General features: G+C 37.0%; 1 pseudogene; it reads right to left on the reverse strand.

Annotated features, from left to right (window-relative positions):
• Positions 1-13,339: 13,339 nt before the first annotated feature.
• On the reverse strand, positions 13,340-19,695 carry LOC148129271 (vomeronasal type-2 receptor 26-like; annotated as a pseudogene).
• Positions 19,696-20,042: the final 347 nt, after the last annotated feature.

The raw sequence follows: 20,042 nt of genomic DNA on the forward strand, positions 1-20,042 counted from the left end.
TTATGGACAAAGTTTTAAGTAATGGAGGAAAACTACTGCTTATATATAAAAAGAAAGCCTAGAGGTTGTTTAAAATACACTGTGACGGGGAAATCTACATGCTTTAGATCTCTTACCTGTCTTGTTTGGAAATTTTCCCTTCTGGACATGAGAGAGGCAATCATGGCAACAAAATGGCCCTTCTATTTTATTTTGCTGCAACCTGATAAGCATTGAGATTGCACTTAGAAAAAGGCTGTACAATGGGCATTAAGAAGGAAAATTGAAAAATTGTCCTTTACTTATTTAGAAATTCATGCATCTAAACTAGTTTAGGGATTTCACTCGCATTTTAGGCATATAAATTTTTACATATTATAAAACACAAGAACTAAGCGAAATCAACAATCAGGTAAAAAAGTAGAAGAAAATGACCGTAAGAAAGAGATGCAAGATATTTGCTAATTGAGAAAAAAAAGTATATACAAAGAATGGATATTACGACATCTTCTCTAATTTTAACACTATATTATAACAGCCTTTGTTCCCTCCCTCAAAATTAATGTTTTAATAATCACCTGATCCTTATGTTATAATTTAATGTTTTTTTCCTTTCCCTGCAAAAGACCAAACAACTCCCCTTGTACGTTAATTTCTTGAGTGACTTTTTCCTCTTACAAAAGCTGTTAATTTATCCATTGCCAGTTCTTTCATCTTTACTAACCTATGCTGTTGTAGGTATTTGTAGGGTCCTTCCACACATCTAATCTCATTTTTTCCAAGTACAGAAGAAAAGCATCAAGTGATTTTTGAATACTTTGTTCATATAAACCCCAACATTGAAAATATCATATCTAAATTGTATATGTAATTTTCAATGTTTTAAATTAAATTAAAAGTTTCAATCAATTGTTTAGCTTTTTTTCAAGTACATCCAAGGATGGTTAAAAAGTTCTTGGTTGAGTTTTATACTTCCAGCATAGTATTTGAAGACCCTATATCCATGTTTAAATAGTTTGATGATGATGATGAAGGTGATGAGTCATTCTGGCTTGTCCAATTATTGGTTCTATTGGCAAAGTCTCTCTACATCTTCTGATCTTGCACTATAACTTTGAGTTTTTCTATACTCTGGTTGGTGTCAGCTTTGATTATGGTGTTTTTGGTGGCCTGATTTACTTCTACACTAACTCTTCCTAAAATTGCTTTTCCAGTGAATCCCCCATACGACATGGCAAAAATAAGTGAGGATGCAGGTTTTGTCATTTGCCTGTTTATATGATCTTCTCTCTCTCTCTCTCTCTCTCTCTCTCTCTCTCTCTCTCTCTCTCTCTCTCTGTGTGTGTGTGTGTGTGTGTACCATGCAACAATTGCCCAGCCACATACATTGGACAAACCAATAGGAAAATAAATGCCATGCATGCGGAGAACACAAGAATGCAGTCAGAAAAGAAAACACTTCCTCCCTTTTCCAGCACCTAAAAGCCACAGGACATGAAATTAATTTTTTGAGGGAACCAAATTAATCTCCAATACTGAACACTTCAACAAGAGAATAAATCAGAGCCATCAAAATATGAGAGAAACTTCCCCCTATCAGATAAAGGGTGATACCTCCCCACCATTAAGATCTGCCAAAGTTAGGGGCACAGCTAGCCACAATAGATAAATTTCTAAAATCCTATGTCATATCTGTGCTTGAAAATGATTAATTTCTTTGTAAAAATGTTTTCTAAATTTCCTTTTTTTTTTGTTTTTTTTTTGTTTTCAAACAATGAAAGTTTCCATAAAATGAAAGAAAGACTTTGGTAGTTCTCCTTGGGTAGTTTTACTTATCTTCTCAGATGTTTTACCTAACTGTGAAAACACCACAGCATACCTTAACAACACCAGATCTGATGTGATTAACACCAATATTTGATCCATCACGCCCATGCTTATAAATGTATCTTTACAGACATTGGGAGCTTACATTCCCAACAGAAAGGTTTTTAGAACATTTAGTTTTACCCCACATATCTACCATCCTGATTAACTCTTATTAATTATGGTATTAATTGGTGACTGATTTAAAATGACAAACATTTGGTTTCTTATTTTCTTTCATGTACATAAGACATCTCCAGAATTTGGATGCAGTATGAATAGCTTAACCTCCTCATACTACGTCTGAGCAACATGACTTTGTCATAGCTAAATTATCTACATATTCTGCTGCCACATCTTCAAGGATCTTTCAGCAAGAAGAAACAACATGAGTACTGAAAATAAAAACAATGGTTAATGGTATATATCTGTTATACCATGTGAAATAAATAAATAAAATCTAGAACTTTTCTTAGCATAGCATATAATATGTATTGATCAATGATGGGATTCATTTTTTTCCTAATGGTTCTTTTTTTTTTTTTTAATAAACGTTTTATTTATTTTAACACGAACAAACACATAAAACATAAAACATAACATAAAAACATCATCATTCTTCATAAATTTACAGACAGTGTATCGGTTGGTTTACCACTCCTTTTTGTGCATCCATTTCATAGTCATCATAATAATTATGTTACATAATAACTCATATTATCAATCAACAATTATATATCCTAATATCATTATTAAACAATCATTTGACTATAATTTTACTAATTCATACTTAGGCTGAGATAACTATAATTTAGTTAGTTTATTTTATAACAGATCGTAAAATCCTACCAAGTCTATCTTAATAAAACATTCTAAAAGATGTTATCAAAAACCAAAAAAAAAATGTATATTCATTATTTCCTAGGTTTCTAAATATTCTATTATTATATTGTATTATCTAACCATGGTAAAAAAGATCCCAAACTTCATAAAATTGTTTATCTTCTTGTTCTCTAATTTCAAATGTCAATCTCACTCATTTCAGCACATTCCAGTATTTTCTTAATAATTTCTTCCTCTAATGGTATTTTCTCACTCTTCCAAATTTTAGCAATACAATCCTAGCTGCTGTTAATACATTTACAATCAAATATTTTAAGTTTTATTATATGTATCAGGAATAAAATTCCCAATAAAAAAATCTCTGGTTTCAAATCTATATGTTTCTTTGTCATTTTTTTCCAACCATATCACAAATTCTAGTCCAGTATTTCCTGGCCTCCTCACCAGTCCACCACATATGGTAATATGCTAGGAATCTGATGACATTTCCAGCATTTTTCAGATTTGTTCTTGAACATTCTTTGCAATTCTTGACATTGTCATTTTTGTAATTTTGAGACCACAATTTTTTATTTCTCTAAATCAATCCCATATCCAAAATTCTTCCCCAAGCAATCATTGTTTCTTTAACTTGTTCTTCCTCTATTTATTTCCAACAAATAATTATATAATTTTTGATGCTTTTTCATCAGTACTGTCCAAAATCCTATCTAAATCAGTCAGTTTATCATAAAATCCTTCCATTTAGAATCTCTAAGATACCTATGAAGTTATATTTTGTGCATATGAAAAGCAATTCATCTTTATGCCTTGTTCTTCTAAATTTTGCATCGTTTAAGTTCGCCCTTTTCATCTAGTAATTCCATATCTAACTGTTTGTTCCTTCTTTTATAGGTTATAGGATAAGAAAAGCTTCAATAGTTGATAACCAAACTGGGATTTTCAAATAACATTGTTTCTTAATTTTCTCCCAATTCAACCATAACGATTCCCATATAATGCCTTCTAAAGTAACCCTGTGTTTTAGTTCCCTTATACCATAAAAAGCATGCCAACTCAATAATAAATCATGTCCTTCTAATGCCAACAATCTAGTCTTTCTTAACATTATCCATTCTTTAGCCACATTAAGTTTGCAGCTTGATAATACAACTCCCAATTAGAAGGCCAAATCCTCCTCTAATTCTAGCATCCTGTAAGAGTTTTAATTTATTCTCGCTTTAACACTTACCTTGCCATATATACTTCAACACAATTTTATTTAATTCTTCAAAGTAATCATACCTAACCTAATTGGTATTGTTTGGAACAAATATAAGAATTTGGGTAAAATATTCATCTTAATAGTGGAGATTCTACCTATCAATGACAATTGTAGGTTTTCCCATTTTTTCAGATCAGATGCTATCTGGGCTGTTTAAGTTTAATATAGTTATTCTCTTTTCAGTGTAGTACATCTTGATGTCAAATATATCCCCAGATATTTAACTTTTCGTAACTTGGAATTTTCAATAGGTCTGCCAGCTTCTTCCTTTGTCTTAACAACATGTTCTTTGTCAGAATCTTTGTTTTGTCTTTATTTATTTTCAAGCCATGCCATCTCACCATACATCTCTATCTTTCCAATAGTTTTAAAGCTGTCTCTAGAAGGATCTTCCAAAATAAAAACCAGAGTAAATCTGCAAAGGCTTTCAATTTAAATTCCTCCTTTTGAACTTTCATTCCTTTTATGTTTGTATCCTCTCTAATATTTCTATTTAACACTTCCAAGGTCAATATAAATAAAAAAGATAATGGACATCCTTGTCTTGTGCACTTTTTAATATTAATCAAATCTAAAATTCTCATCTATATTCTTTTGCTTCTTAAATATGGCTACTATTGCTTGATAAATTTACTGTAGTAAAGCATCGTTCCAATAAATAACAAATCTCCATTCACATTATCATATTTTGGGCATCAAAAATATCAAAGTCATTTGTTTTTCAAGGGCGCTCGTAACATTCCAATATAATGTCTTTAAAAAATTCTGCTGAAGGCCATCTGAACCTGGTGCTTTTCATTGTTCTGTTTTATTTAACTGGTTAAAGCCGTTATCCCATCATTGTTATAGCACTTTCTAACAATTTCCCCGGTTCATCAATCTTGTGGTAGAGTTAGCATTTTGTAAATACTTATTTTTTTTTCCTCAAGATCCCCCTGTTTATAAAATTATCCATGAAGTCTCGAATGATTCCTTTTTTCTCTTTAACACCATAACAAATTTGATTGATAGTATACTTATGTAATTTTTTTCGATTCTTTCTCTTTTCTCAATTTACTACTAACCACAATCTATTTATTAATTTTTTTTCCTATTCAATTTTTGCCTTCTTTTTTTACTTATCCATTTCTTTTTTATCCATTTTTTATTTTAATATGTTTTTTCTGTATGTTTTTGGTTACTTTTCCAGTTTTTATGTCATTTCTTAGCTTTAATCTATTTCTTCTAATGTTCTTTTCTTTGCTAGTCTATTTCAATCTCATATGCTCCATTCATCCAAACAATTTGAAATGAAAACTTTTTTTTGTTTATGTAAAGAAACAACTCTATCCATCTGTAAAAATTTTTTTTCCTTTTAATTTTTTAATTTATTGATCTTCTTTTATCCTTTCCATTTAATTTAGTTTTGAATGGGTACTTGTTTCAATACTAATTTCTTGAATATTTGGGGATAATAATTCTGTTGACGCTTCAAAATCATTTATTCTGGACCATGATAATGTCTATTGAATAAAAAAATTTTGGATTTTTTCTTTTCTTTCGCCATATACCTTAAAGTTTAATTCAACTGTCATTTAAAAAAAAAAGATTAAGAGTCTTCTTTTTTCGGTTGCTTTGCTGTATAGTTGTTTAAAAATTATAATAAATCTCCCCTAAGTATAATAGCATGGTCCAGTTACTTATTTTCACGTAATTTTTTAGAAATTCTTTGTTTATCATTGTGCATAAATTGCAGCCAAAGATGTTTTTGTTTAGTAATCCCATATTTCAACCAATAAACTCTTCGTCTCATCAGTATAAATTTTGCTGAATAGTTCTTTATATACCCAAACACCCTCCCCTCTTCTTCATATGAGTCAGAGAAGTAAATATTTTTTCCTAAGTTTGATCGTGCAGTAATTGTTCATTACCACCGTTTTTTTTTTAATTTTTACTTCTTATAGGCAAATTATATCAAATTTTAGCTTCTCTAATTTGGTGAAAGTTTTTCTTCTTTGGTAGCTGAATTCAGTCCATTTATATTCATGGAAACGCAGTTTTTTCCTCCATGGTTATTATGCTTTATATTTAGGTCTAACAGCTCGACCCTCATTACTACGTTGTTCTTTGGTCATCACTTGTCCACCTATATTGCTTCTCTTTTCCCCATTTCCCATTTGGTCCTCTTCAATTCAGTTAAAATAGTTCTCTTTTTCTATCTCTACTTCTCTTCCTTCGAAAAAATTCCTTGTAGAATATTTCTGCTTTCTACAATTGAATCAATTCTATATCTCCTTCTTGCCATGTAAACATTAATCCTTCTGGAATCAATATCTATAGTTCACCTCTTTTTTTCAATAGTATTTTGGTCAAAAATCGATATTCTCTTCTAATCTCTCTCACTTTTCTAGGTACTTGTTTTAAGACCACGAAAATCTCTTTTGTCTTTGTATTTCAACACCTCTCTCTTGCCACTTGTAATATTTTGGGTTTTAATAGTTTTTTTGGTGAATCTGACATGAACTTCTCTTGGTAATTGTTCCTCATGCGATATCTTGTGAAGACTCGATATACCTCATCTACTCCATCCATCATCTTTTCCTCTGTTATTTCCATATTCCAGCCAAGATTTCAATCATTACTGCAGCCAAATTTTGTCCCTTTTTCTTCCTCAATATTTTGAAATCTAAAGGTAAAATTCTGACCTGTCCATCTCCCACTTCAACATCCCACTTTTTCTTGTTCAACCATTGTTAATCTGCTATCAATATTTCCAACGGTGTCATCTCTTTGCTTGTCTTTCTCTTCTATTTTTTGGATTCTCTCATCATGTTTCACCATCATTTTGTTGAACATTTTCAAATTTTTCATCAATCTTCCCAATTCTTTGGTCCAATACTCTCCATTCTTTGTTCCATACACATTTTTAGTTCTTGTATTCCTTGCATAACCGTCATTAAATCCACTTGTGCTTTCTTGCTTCGCCATTATTGAAAGTCGTCCTCCAGTTGATGGGGAGACAGGAGCAGAAGTTGAAATGCCCAAAGGTAAAAATTTTCTTACTCATTCCATAGCTCAGAGTCTTCCGGCTCTTTTAATCCAATTAATAAGGTAACCAATTGTAATCAATTAGGAAAAAGGAAAACACCAAAAAAAAAAAAAAAAAACCAGTAAGAAGTAAAAAGCCCAAAATTAGAAAGAGAAATTCTTCAGGTTCTTCAAGACCTTAATCCAGTTGTGAAATACTCAATTATAATTCAAAAGTAAAAATTAAATAAAGAGAAAGAAAAAGACAAAATAAAACCCAACAATATTAAAAAATAATAAGCAAAGAAAAAGAAAAAAAGAGAGTTCTTCAGAGTTCTTCCCACCTTAATCCAATTAAAAGACCTCAAAAAAATGGAAAATAGCCATAAAAATAAGTCAAAGTAGAGATAAAGAGGCAAATATCCAAATAAAATAAAAATAAAAATGAGAAACAAATATTCTGAGGCTTCCCTTTAAAAAAAAAATAAAAATGAGGTAAAATAAAAAATAAGTATACCAATATTACAAAATACTGTGAGGTTGGAGGGGAGGGATAAACCAGTTAATAAATAAAAAAAGCACACACTGCCTTTTATTTATCCAAGGCTCTTATTTGGCTTCTCCACAAATTTCAAGGCCAAGCTTCAAATATTCAATTGATAATAGAATTCCCAAAGAGCACTGTATAAACATCCTCCAGTGCTCTTCCCTCTATCTTAGCGCTTCCAGTAGCCTTGAGAAGAATTTTTTTTCCCAGGTCTCAACTTCAAATAAAATATTTTCAAGCCTCTAGTTGGCAGTGTTGCAAAATTTCTTAAAACCACTCCCCCTTCTTTCCCCTAAAAAGCCTTAAAAAAAAAAGAATATATATATATATATATATATATATATATATATATATATATATATATATATATATATATATATATATATATATATATATGTATATGGTGTTCGGCTTGGTTCGGGTATTTTCCCACGTCATTGTAGTTCTTTTAAAGTTGTAGCAACGTTTCAGCAGAATCTCATCTGCCATCATCAGGCTTCTGTATTGTGTCCGTCTGTGGGTCAGACTTTTACAGTGGTTTCAGATTTAAATTTGGGGCAGCCTATTGCTGTGCCAGAATGGTTTTTTCTTCATCCTGATTGGTTGGGAGTCTTGGTCTGTGTTTATTGGTCTCGGAGTTTGCTGTGTCTCTGCTTGATGGGTGTTTCTGATATCTTCTGTCTGTTTTTGGCTCTTTTTGTATCTTGATTGGCTGGCAGCATTGTGTTACTTTAATGGAGGTCTTTAGTGCAGCTTGGCTTCGGGTAAATGGACGGCTATCATTAGTTAGGAAGCTGGGTTTCATCTGGGTGCCTGGTTGGGGTGTGTTTGAGCTGGAGGTATCAGGGGATCTGTTTGTGCCCAGGTGTTTGCCTGGCTTGTGGTGTGGAGATTTTTTGTTTGTGAGTGCAGGCTTCCAAATGATTGACAGCCTGGTGGAATCATCTCTTCTGTTCATGCTTTCTGGTCTTTTTTTCAATCTCTATGGCTTCTCTGATGACTCTGTGGCTAGGGTTTTCCATAGTGGCCAGGGTTTTGGTGCCATTGAAGTTGATGCTATGACCTGTAGCTTCCATGTGTTGGACTAGTGAGGAAGTGTGTTCCAGCTTTTTGACTGCATTTTTGTGTTCATCCAGGCGGGTACTTATTCTTCTATTGGTCTGTCCAATGTATGTGGCCGGGCATGATGCACAGGGACTTCGTATATGCCTTGGTTTTCCAGGTCAATTTTATCTTTGGGGTTGCTAAGGATGGCTGCTATTTTTCTGTCTGTTTTGAAGGCAGTCCTGATGTGATGTCTGTGTAGTACCTTACTAATTTTGTCTGTAGTACCTCTTATGTAGGGCAGGACAGCTGTTCCATAGGTCTGTTCATCTTCTGGGTCTCTATTATGTTTCAGTGTGTTTTTGTGGATCAAGCTGGTGATTTTGCTTTTGTGGAAGCCGTTGGCTGTCAGTACTTTAGTCAGGGTGCATAGTTCAGCCTTAATGTGTGTCTTGTCTGCCAGGCGTTTGGTTCTGGTAATTAGTGTTTTAGCCACGGAGTTTATCTGTGCTGGGTGGTGGTGGGATTGGGCGTTGAGGTAGCGGTTGGTGTGTGTTTTCTTCTGGTATATGGTGTGTCCTAGTGTGCCATCCTAGTGTGACACACCATATAGCTCAGCTAAGGCATGGCAGTCTGCTCTGCCACACAAATCAGCTGAGATAAAAAAAACAAAGGAATATAGGAGAGCAAATGGCGGGGGCCAGTGGGCAGGGCCAGCTAATGGTGGTATTTGCTCTTTCTCTGAACTACTCAAAATTTCCACTACCGCTATACCAGAACCGGTCCAAACAGGCTGAATATCACCTCTAGTATTGATTCAACATATTTTATCTATTTCTTCATTTGCTATCCATTCACCCATTTAGTAAATCTGCAGAACCCGAACTACCACTTCATGAATATCTTCATCTGGATCTGGAATACTCAGAGTTTCAACAGTGCTGGATTGTCCAAAGTTCAACTGTCCAAAGTTCAACTGCAAGGAGCAGCTGTCCAGGAAGTTGGTAGTTCCTCCTTGATCTGGAGGAATTTGAACTGCTTCATCTGCATTCTCTGTGGTGGGCTGTGGTGTTGTCTTCATGCCTCAGAGCCTCAAACTGAAGGCCCTCATGCGGCCATGTCAAAACTGGAAGTATGTGCCTGTAAGAAACTGTCTGAATATTGAAGCAGTAAGTAAAAATAACAGAAACAATAGAAATTATTTCCTGTGACTTGATATCGGTGCAAAAGCTACCTGATTAAACATGATGGGCCAGATTGCCTCCTTTGCAGAAATAGTTAGAAGTTCTTGGGGGAGAGTCCCTGGAGCTATGTTTCCAATTTTGATTTGATGGAATGATTGGTTGGAGAAAGTGACCCAGTTAATAATATCAAAGCCAGTTGCTAATTTGCCTTTTTCATCAAAGAAAATCATTTCTCCCACACTGTTGTTAAATGAAACAGCTGTCAGATACCAATGGAACTACATGGGAAAAATTGAAAGCAAATTTTAAGAACTGCAAATAATGAGCAAGTATCAATGAAGGAACTTTCATAAGCTACATATTACCTTTTTGAGGCAGATTAATCAGCAAACATTATTTGTAGTATGTATATTTGTTTTCTTAAGTTTTCACGGGTATTTATATGTATGGTATTCAGCTTTGTTCGGGTATTTTCCCACATTATTATAGTTGTGCTTTTAAAGTTGTAGCAACCTTTCGGCACAGACGAACACTATACAGAAGCCTGATGATGGCAGATGAGATTCTGCCAAAATGTATATACACACACACACACACACACACACACACACACATACATGTGTATGTGTATGTGTATGTATGTATGTATGTATGTATGTGTGTCGGGTTTTCTCCTGCGTAAAATTGAAAGTAACTTGGTGACGTTTTGACGAAGTCTCATTCATCATCTTCAGGCTTGTGTCTTCAGCTTTGTGCTTCTCAGAGTAATATGAGCTTGCAGCTGCTTCTTCCTTTTAACTGCTAATTTAACTGCTGATTGGCTGGGGGTGTATTCTGTTCAGGTGGGGGCTTGGTTGTGCTCAGGTTAGTCTTAGTTGCCAGGGGATTTGAGCTGGTGAGATGTGGTCCTGTTGTTTGTCTTCATGTTCGTGGTCGAGCCACATCTTCATGTCACAATGGAAACAGAAGCTAACAATCAACTTCCCTTCCTAGATGGCTTAGTATACAAAAAATCCAATGGCTCCCTAGGACACACCATCTACCCTAAGAAAACACATACAAACCGCTATCTATAGGCACTCTCACACCACCACCCAGCACAGATCAATTCCGTAGCCAAGACACTCTTCTCCAGAACAAAATGCTTAGCCGACGAACAACTCCTAAAAACCGAACTAGACACTCTCACCAACGTACTAACAGCCAATGGATTCCAAAGAAAGAAGATTACCCACCTAATCCAAAAAGAAAACCCAACCAAAATCCAAGACAGAGAACAAGAGAACGGCAAAGCCCTCCTCCCATATATAAAAGGCACTACAGACAAAATCAGCAAGATCCTCCAAAAACACAACATTAATCAGCATTTTGCACAAACAGAAAAATATCCACCATCCTAAGAAACCCTAAAGACAGAATCGAGTTAGAAAACCAAGGAGTAAACGAAATCCCATGCACCGCCTGACCGACCACATACATCGGACAAACCAACAGAAGAATAAGGGCACACATTGAAGAACACAAGAACTCAATCAAAAAAGAAGAACCGACCTCTTCCCTTGTCCAACACCTCAAAGCCACAGGACATGAGATTGACTTTAAAAATACCAGAACTATCGCCAAAACTGAACACTTCAACAACAGAATAATCAGAGAAGCCAAAGAGATAGAAAAATGCCCATAAATAAATGAGATGATCCCTCCCACCTACCAGCCATTTGGAAACCCGCCCTCATTAACAAATGAGTACCTAACATGAAGAATGACACCAGACCCACACAAGATGTTACCACCACACTTCCATGTAGAAAGCAGACTCACACCCACACAGATGATGAGACACAACCACGGACCAGAAGCCATACCACAGCTGCATCACTACCCACTTCAAACCCCTCCGAAGCGAACATGAAGCGAACGGACGCTCACCATGAAGATGTGGCATGACCACGAACACGAAGCCAAACAACAGGACCACATCTCACCAGCTCAAATCCCTTGGCAACTAAGACTAACCTGAGCACAACCAAGCCCCCACCTGAACAGAACACACCCCCAGCCAATCAGAACACAGCCAAACCCCAACCAATGAGTACACCCCCCCACCCAATCAGAACACAGCCAAGCCCCCACCCAATCAAGTCACACCCCATTAGCAGTTAAAAGGAAGAAGCAGCTGCAAGCTCACATTGCTCTGAGAAGCACGAAGCCGAAGACACAAGCCTGAAGATGATGAATGAAACTTCGTCGAAACATCGACAAGTTACTTCCAATTTTACGCAGGAGAAAACCTGAATAACCAAAGATACACACACACACACACACACACACACACACACGTACGTATGTATGTATGTATGTATGTATGTATGTATGTATGGTATTCAGCTTTGTTCGGGTATTTTCCCATATCATTATAGTTGTGCTTTTAAAGTTGTAGCAACATTTCAGCAGAATCTCATCTGCAATCATCAGGCTTCTGTATAGTGTTCGAATAACCAAAGATCCACATACAAATACCCGCGAAAACCTCAGAAAATAAACACACACACACACACACACACACACACACACACACACACACACACACATATATGCTATAAGATATAATAACAGAAACTTGAAAGTCTACTAGACTTTCTCTTTTTTCATCCATTTTTCACATCCCCTCTTTTGCAGGAATAGATCACCATTTCTTTCTACTAAGTTATGCATCATTTCCAAATGGAATCTCTTCACTGCTCTACATTATTTTTTATAACTCCTCTAGCATTCTCATTATGTAAGAAGCAATATTATCAATCAGCTGATAATATTTTATGAAAAGTGCTGACCTAACCCTTTCTGAAATCTTGTTTAGATCCTATTGCTTCAGAACTGTAGTATGTTAAAAATGACATTGGTGTCTTATCTATGAGAAACAAACAATTTTCATCCCTTTTGCTGTGATTTGCCTTTCTTCACTGTTAAATGATTTCCCTTCCTCCCTCCCTCCTCCTTCTCTTTCCTTCCTTCCTTCCTTCCTTCCTTCCTTCCTTCCTTCCTTCCTTCCTTCCTTCCTTCCTTCCTTCCTTCCTTCCTTCTTTCTTTCTTTCTTTCTTTCTTTCTTTCTTTCTTTCTTTCTTTCTTTCTTTCTTTCTTTCTTTCTCACATCTCATAATCTCCTCCTCCTAATCTTCATGGAATTAAAATACAGAACCCAAAGCAAATAATCAAGGATCATTGCAGTATTTATTTTTAGCCTTGTATAATGGAGGAATTCAGTACCTAAACTGTGGTGGGGAGTGGGGAATAATTCCTGCAGACCAAAGGATGCACTCATATTTATATATTTCAAAAAGGAGGGCAAAGTGATCCTTGCATACATATTCATAACAAAAACATAATAGATCTCGGGATACAGTGGTTTTATAGCTAAGAAGATACATTTGCATCATAAGATTCAGGGATTGCCAGGAGAATGCTCTGATAAAACCACCACAATCCACTGCGAAATACCAGGACATATTAGTTATGTTTCAGTTTGTCTATTAAACAGTCTCATTCATCTGGAAACATATTTTGTTCTACAGAACCACACTCTGATGTCAGCTTCGTCTTCCTCCTAAAATTGATTTTTCTCTTAAATAAACATTTGATATTGCCTCTTCAGCATAGTTGCACACCATTTTAATGTTACCCTGAATTATTAGAGCAAAATTTACCCTCTTTAAAGATCTGACATATCACTTTGATCCTATTAACTATACAATTCTAAAATATTAGCCAAACATTTATATGACTGGCACTTATATAAAGTGATATTTACATTCATTTCATTTTTACCTGCCATGATTGTTGATTTAGAGTCTTGAGTTCCCAAGAATGTCCTCTTTTTCTGCTCTTAGATGAAAGCATGGCTTGCAGTGCATGGGCCACTGCATAGACAGCATTGTAAATGCTATAACTTTGTCCACTTATGCTACTTCTAAACAAAGGCTTGGGAAGGGTCTCCAATGTCTCCTCACCAGTGCATTCATTGTCACTGTCCTCATCTAACCCAGCGTTTGGAAAAGAGCATTCAAACGCATGTTCCCAAAACAGCCTGGTCAAACTATCTTCTTCTTCAGAAGAAGGCTTCCTCATCTGAATAAATTTCTGAAATCTTAACATTTCCTTCGAGGAAACTGCCAACGATAGTGCCCCATGGATGAAGTCCATGCCTCTGGTTCTTTGAAAGAGGATTGATGTGAATTCCATCTGTGCTGGCATTATCCAAACTTTATCTTTTCTCTTCACTGGCATGTCAACAAATTCTGAAATAAATGGCAACATTCTAAAAACAGTAATGTCCTCATTTTCACAATATATGATCACAACATTGGCAGAACTTCTCATAATGACCCGGTATATCATAAAATACCCATTAAGTTGAACCTCAATGTCATTGGTAACAGTTTCCCTTGGCATTTCTTCTATGAAGTCAAAACAGATGCCTTTTTGAGAAAACATATCAAGCCTATTCTGTATAAAACTCTTTCCTCTTTCAGGGTTTTGGCTAATGAGTCCAATCCATTTCCAGTCAAAGTGAAGCAACAATTGGATGATCCCAATAATTTGAAAATCTTCATCTGGAAATAATTGATGGAAGCAAGCAGCTTGTATGTTGTCATCTGTCTCCATAGCAGAACCATATAGGAGCTAAAAAAAAAGAAAGAAACTGGAGCATTTCTTTTCAGATCCAAATATTTATTTCTTTTAAGGAACACATTCCTTATCTATATGAAACTTTGGGATAAAAAATAAATCAATCATATTATCAGAAATATTTTAATAAAAAGCTGGATCAATATACTTTAATTACAATTCTTCTGTTGTTATCCAATATCAACAATACTCTTATATTTTACTTAATAACAAGTAATTCTCGAGGTACGAATATAATGGATTCTGCTAATTCTATTCATAAACTTGAGGATTTGTAGGAATGAATTATCTAACATGACTTCATGCACCCATCTACTTTTGCAGAAAATGGGTGTCTGAAGTCATGCGAGATCACAGCCCCCAGAATCATATTTTAGTGAATAAATAAATACAATCTTCCATGAAATTAAATTAAATGGGAAAGTGTGGATTTCCTCCATTTTATATTCATATGTACTCACATTAAGAAAGGAATACCTGTGTCTTGCATTTGGTCTATATCTACATTTCACTATACTGAGATGGAGCAAAGTCCGAGGTGAGCTTATTTCATGGTTTTTATTTCAATTTCATATATCACTGTATACAAGCCACAATTGTTCAAATAAACGGGTTGTTGAAAGATCTTGACTCCTTTCTTTCTGAGATAGCTCTTACCTGTGGGATCTTGTAAATGCTCTGAATATTTGACATAAACTGACCAATGTAAGCATTATGACCTGCAATCACAGATATTACATTGTCTTTGAAATCACACTTGTAGTTTGGTATGAACCTTCCCTTGGTAGAGAGGAGCTCCATGGAAGCCAATTAGATCCATCTTGCCAGGCATAGCTATTGGAGATATGGATACCAAGGGTGATGTTAGGCAAGATCCTGGAATTCTCATTGATTTCTTTGATTGCAAATTCCAAAGCCAAGATGTGCTGGTAGTTTTGCATATACAACCTGAAATGAGTATTAGAGCATCTGTTTCCCAATTTAGCTGCATCCTAATTTATGTTTTTCCTAATTTTATATCACTCATGATTTTACAACCTACAAGCACTGAAAGGAGGGAGTATATTAACATCAAGCAAGGCATCTCTTTGAGTGTTTAATGCAATAGCCTCAAAATTATAGAGCAAAGTTTTATCACAACATATTAAAAAATTCTCCCTGGAAGTTAAGCTATAACACTTCACTTTTTATCCATTGGAGATGGCCATAAATAGTGATGATACATTCAGTGGACTGAATACAAAATGAAATAATCATAAATAATTACTTTAAATAATTGAATAATTACTAAAGGGCGCTTCTTTAATTTAGGGATCCTGATTTATTACTACCTTCTATTCTAATATTCTATTCCAGGGGTCCCCAACCGCCGGTCCGTGGACCGGTACCGGGCCGCGGAACAAGCCTTACCGGGCCGCTGGTTGCTGGCGCCGCCATCTTTTTGGTAAAAAAAGCAATTTTTTAAATCAAAAGATGGCGGCGCTAGCGTTGGTGAAGCTTTTCCGGTAGAAAGCCATTTCTACCCGAAAAAGCTCACCAGAGCGCTGGCGCCCGCTTTTTGACGAAAAATCACTTCCGTGACATCACCGGAAGTGATTTTTCGTCAAAAAGATGGCGGCGCCAGCTGACGCCGGAACCGGGCGCTGGCGCCCAGCTGACGCCGGAACCAGGCCGCGCGGCCGAAAAGGTTGGGGATCCCTGTTCTATTCCACCATTTCCAACTTCTCTTTCTTGTTCTTCTTCCTTTTAACTATGTTTCTCAGGTATTTAAAAAGGAAATTCAATTCTCATAGTACTGTACTTTCAAACACCAAGTTTATGAGATAATTTGATACAATATCTGCATTTAGGACTAATTGCAGTCCCATACACTTTCTACAAATGATCACTGTTATTTCCTCATAGTTTTCCTGATTAATACAACCTTAAAAAGAAACAAACTAAAATGAAACTAATATTTACCTAAAAGTTATCAAGGAGGCTGTTGGAAGCTATTGAAACAGAAATATATACAACTTTACTTTGCATATGAGGAACCACATGATAATTAACATAATATTATTAAAAGAAAAAATAATAGTGCAACATAGGCAATCTGCAATTCATCTCTCACTCTAATTCAAGCATGACACAGATTTTAACTATTTCTGTATTGCATTGCTTAAAACTAATTACTTGATGGATTTCTTGTGAATGTTAATTTGTCAGACATCATGTAAATTAGAAAACAAATGCCAGCAATGACCAAATCTTCTGAATGATAACGCTTGTGCTTAATAAGAGGTTGGTCTCCTACAGAACATCTACCAAGAGCTGCTTCAGCTTCTATATAGGAAGACAATATTGTTACAGATGCAAAGAAAAATATCATCTTGCAGATCAATTTATCTCTCGGCCTCCTGTTTACTCAATGAGAATTAGGCATTTGAAATAGAACAGCCTAACATACATTATTCCATGAGACTACTTTAAAATCAGAGGTGTAAATGGTTTAAAAATCAGAATGAAAGGACTTTGTCCTCCATCAGTACCCTTGGAGGAAGAAGAATATTATACCTTTTTGCTGTTTAACTATATTACTTTTAATAGTTTCCATAACTCCTTAGAGAGGAGAAAATAAGAACACATAATTGATAATGATTGTAGAGATTTAGGCATGTCCCAATTGTGATACACTGAGAACTGTAACTTGGAATTAAGGAGAAAAATAACAGTGGCCAGGGGATAGAAAGAACTACATGAACAATTTAAAAAGTTTTCCTCTCAAGTATCTATAATTGGTTTTCCAACTGAGAAATCAGCTGAATTTAAATGGAAATTTCAGTTATGATGAATTAAACAACAGAGTAAATCAAATTAAATTATACTAGGAGTCATGGTGGTGTAGTGGTTAGAATGCAGTTCCAGGAGTTTGATCCTGACCAGTTCAAAGTTAACTCAGTGTTCCATCCTTCTGAGTTCAGTAAAATGAGGACCTAGATTGGGACAATATGCTGGCATTGTAAACTGCTCAAAGAGTTTTGTAAATCACTGTGGAATGGTATATATGTCTAAGTATTAGTGTCATTCAGTGCTGGGATTCAAATAATTTAACAACTGGTTCTCTGCCCTAGTGAGCAGCTGGTAAGCATGGCTGGGTGGTCATGTGATTGGGTGGTCATGGCCAACTCATCAGCACTCACGTCAAGGGGCACCTTGCCCAGCCTCTCCTTGCCATACCCAGTCATGTCTCACCCCTCCCAGCCACTCCTTGTCACACCTGGCCTCACCTTACCTCCCAGCTGCTCACCTCAAAGGTGAGCAGCTTTCACCTCAGCTGCTCACCTCAAAGGCATGAACATATCTATGGTTCTGTAAAAATGTTTTTTACCTTTTTTGACTTTATAGTCTGTATCTACATACTATAGAATAGAGGTACTTTCATGGATCATTAAAAGGAGGAAATGGCTCACATGCTTTGTCCAAGAGTATTATAAGTAGGTCACAAAAAAGTGGGGGATGTATTTTCCAAAGCAGCAGAAGGCAAAACAAGAAGCAAGGGATGGAAACTGAACAAAGAGACAAGCAACCTAAAACTAAGGAGAAACTTCCTGACAGTGAAAACAACCAGTGGAACTTCTTGTCTCCAGAAGTTCTGAGTACTCAATTACTGGAGGTTTCTAAGAAAAGACTGGACAGCCATTTCTCTGAAATGGTATCCCCCTCAAGGTCCCTTCTAAATGTTATTATCTTATTCTGACACCTTTTGCAGGCCCTCCACTCAGATTTTGACATCCTCAGTTTTCCTGCCTGAGCAGAGAGTTGGACTAGAAGACCTCCAAAGTCCCTTCCAACTGTTATTCTGTTATTCCTGAGCTAAATATGCTAAGACCCTTATTGGGACCCTATTTCTTTTGCTCCCTCTGGACTAATGTGTTAAAGAGCTACCTCTAGACATTCATTTTGATAGATTCTTTTAGAAATCTGCAGTTGAAAAATCTTCATGCCTCCATAGCCTGAAGACTCAATTTCATTTGGTATTTAATCCCAATATGATTGCCCTTTTAGCATTTATCTTGACATTTCTCCAAAATGCACCCTCTCCCTTCCTCCCTCCCTCTCCCTCTCCTCTCCTCTCCCTCTCCCCTCTCTCTCTCTCTCTCTCTCTCTCTCTCTCTCACACACACACACACACACACACTTACACTTTAAGCAAATTCCCTTGTCTTGGAGCCTTTAGAAACATAGGATATCTTCTTGTTCAACCTTCTGCCCAGGCAGAAGAACTGATACTTACTTGCAGGTTCTCAGACATCCCAGATTTGGCTGCAAGAACTGCAGGCAGTCTTCCCAGCCACACACTTTCTCCTCCTGTTGCCCCCTGAGAGACAGAAGGCCTAACAGAAAGTGCCTGGTTTGGGCACACGACCATCCATGACGGAGCCCTTTCCTGGGAGCAAAGTTTTTGATGACCTGATCTGTCCCAAAGGCCTCAAGTGGCTCCAAAGTTTCCATGTGCCTCCGCTGGCCCAAGCACTTTGCCCTTCAGATCCCAACAAGGCCAGCACATACTACATACTATATAATAGATGTACTTTCATGTGGTGGCGATGCTTCTAGAAGGCAAGTGGGCAGATGCCCTAGGGCTACATGCTGCACCTCATCAAACTGCAATGGAGCAGCAGCCTCTGCCCCAACATGGTGCTGTCCCCCAAAGGCTGCCTGCTCATCCACTGCTAGCTGAGGAGGGCAGGAAGCAGCAATGTCCTCCTAAGGCAGCCTGCATCTTTGGCCAAGTGCAGTGGATTTAGAGCAGGTCTCCCTCCCCTGCCATCAGCCTTTTCAGTCCGTGGGGTTTGCACCACTCTGCTCACTGCAGCTGGCCACAAAGGTAAGGAGGCCAATGGTGGGAGAAGTGGATCTGCTCCAGTCCTGTCACACTCAGCCAAAGGATCACCTCTGGGGGGGGACGACACATGGTGAGGCTCAGCTGTCTTTTGGGTCCGGCTCTCGGCTTCTATGGGGACTCCAGGCAACTGCCACTCTCTCACCCTCCCCTCTGCCTCAGGTCCCATGTTGAGTTTTCCTTAGGTTCCACATTGAGCCTGTGATGGGGAGACATGCCACTTCCAGGCCAGGCCAGCAGGTAGGTGGATGGGTGAGTGGGCAGCCCTCAGGGGAGAGTGTCACCCTGAGGCAGAAGCCACTGCTTCACTGTGGTACAATGAGGTGCATGCGTGCATCCCCGGGACATCCTCCCGCCAGCCAGAAGCATCACCATCGGGCACTGGCTCCATTAGGATCTGAAGGGCAGAGTGCTCTACAGCCTTCCTAGTTCTTTACAGCCCATTCTAGGCAGCTTACAGAGTCAGCATAATGCCCCCAACAATCTTGGTCCTCATTTTACAGATCTTGAAAGGATGGAAGGCTGAATCAACTTTGAGCCGGTCAGAATCGAACTCCTGGAATGAGCAGCGAGTTAGACTTGACAGAGTGTTTGCAGCGTAACTACTATTGTGAGACAACCCAGGAGCAAAACACAGCAAACAGAGGCTTTGTCTTTTAACAGTGGTTTATATCAGGAGTGGGATTCTACCGGTTCAGGCCAGTTTTCAAGAACTGGATGTTAATCTTACATCCAATT

This window comes from Notechis scutatus, chromosome Z, assembly GCF_049901735.1.
Source record: "Notechis scutatus isolate UNSWTSFEM ecotype Mainland chromosome Z, rNotScu1.2, whole genome shotgun sequence".
Lineage (NCBI taxonomy): Eukaryota > Metazoa > Chordata > Lepidosauria > Squamata > Elapidae > Notechis > Notechis scutatus.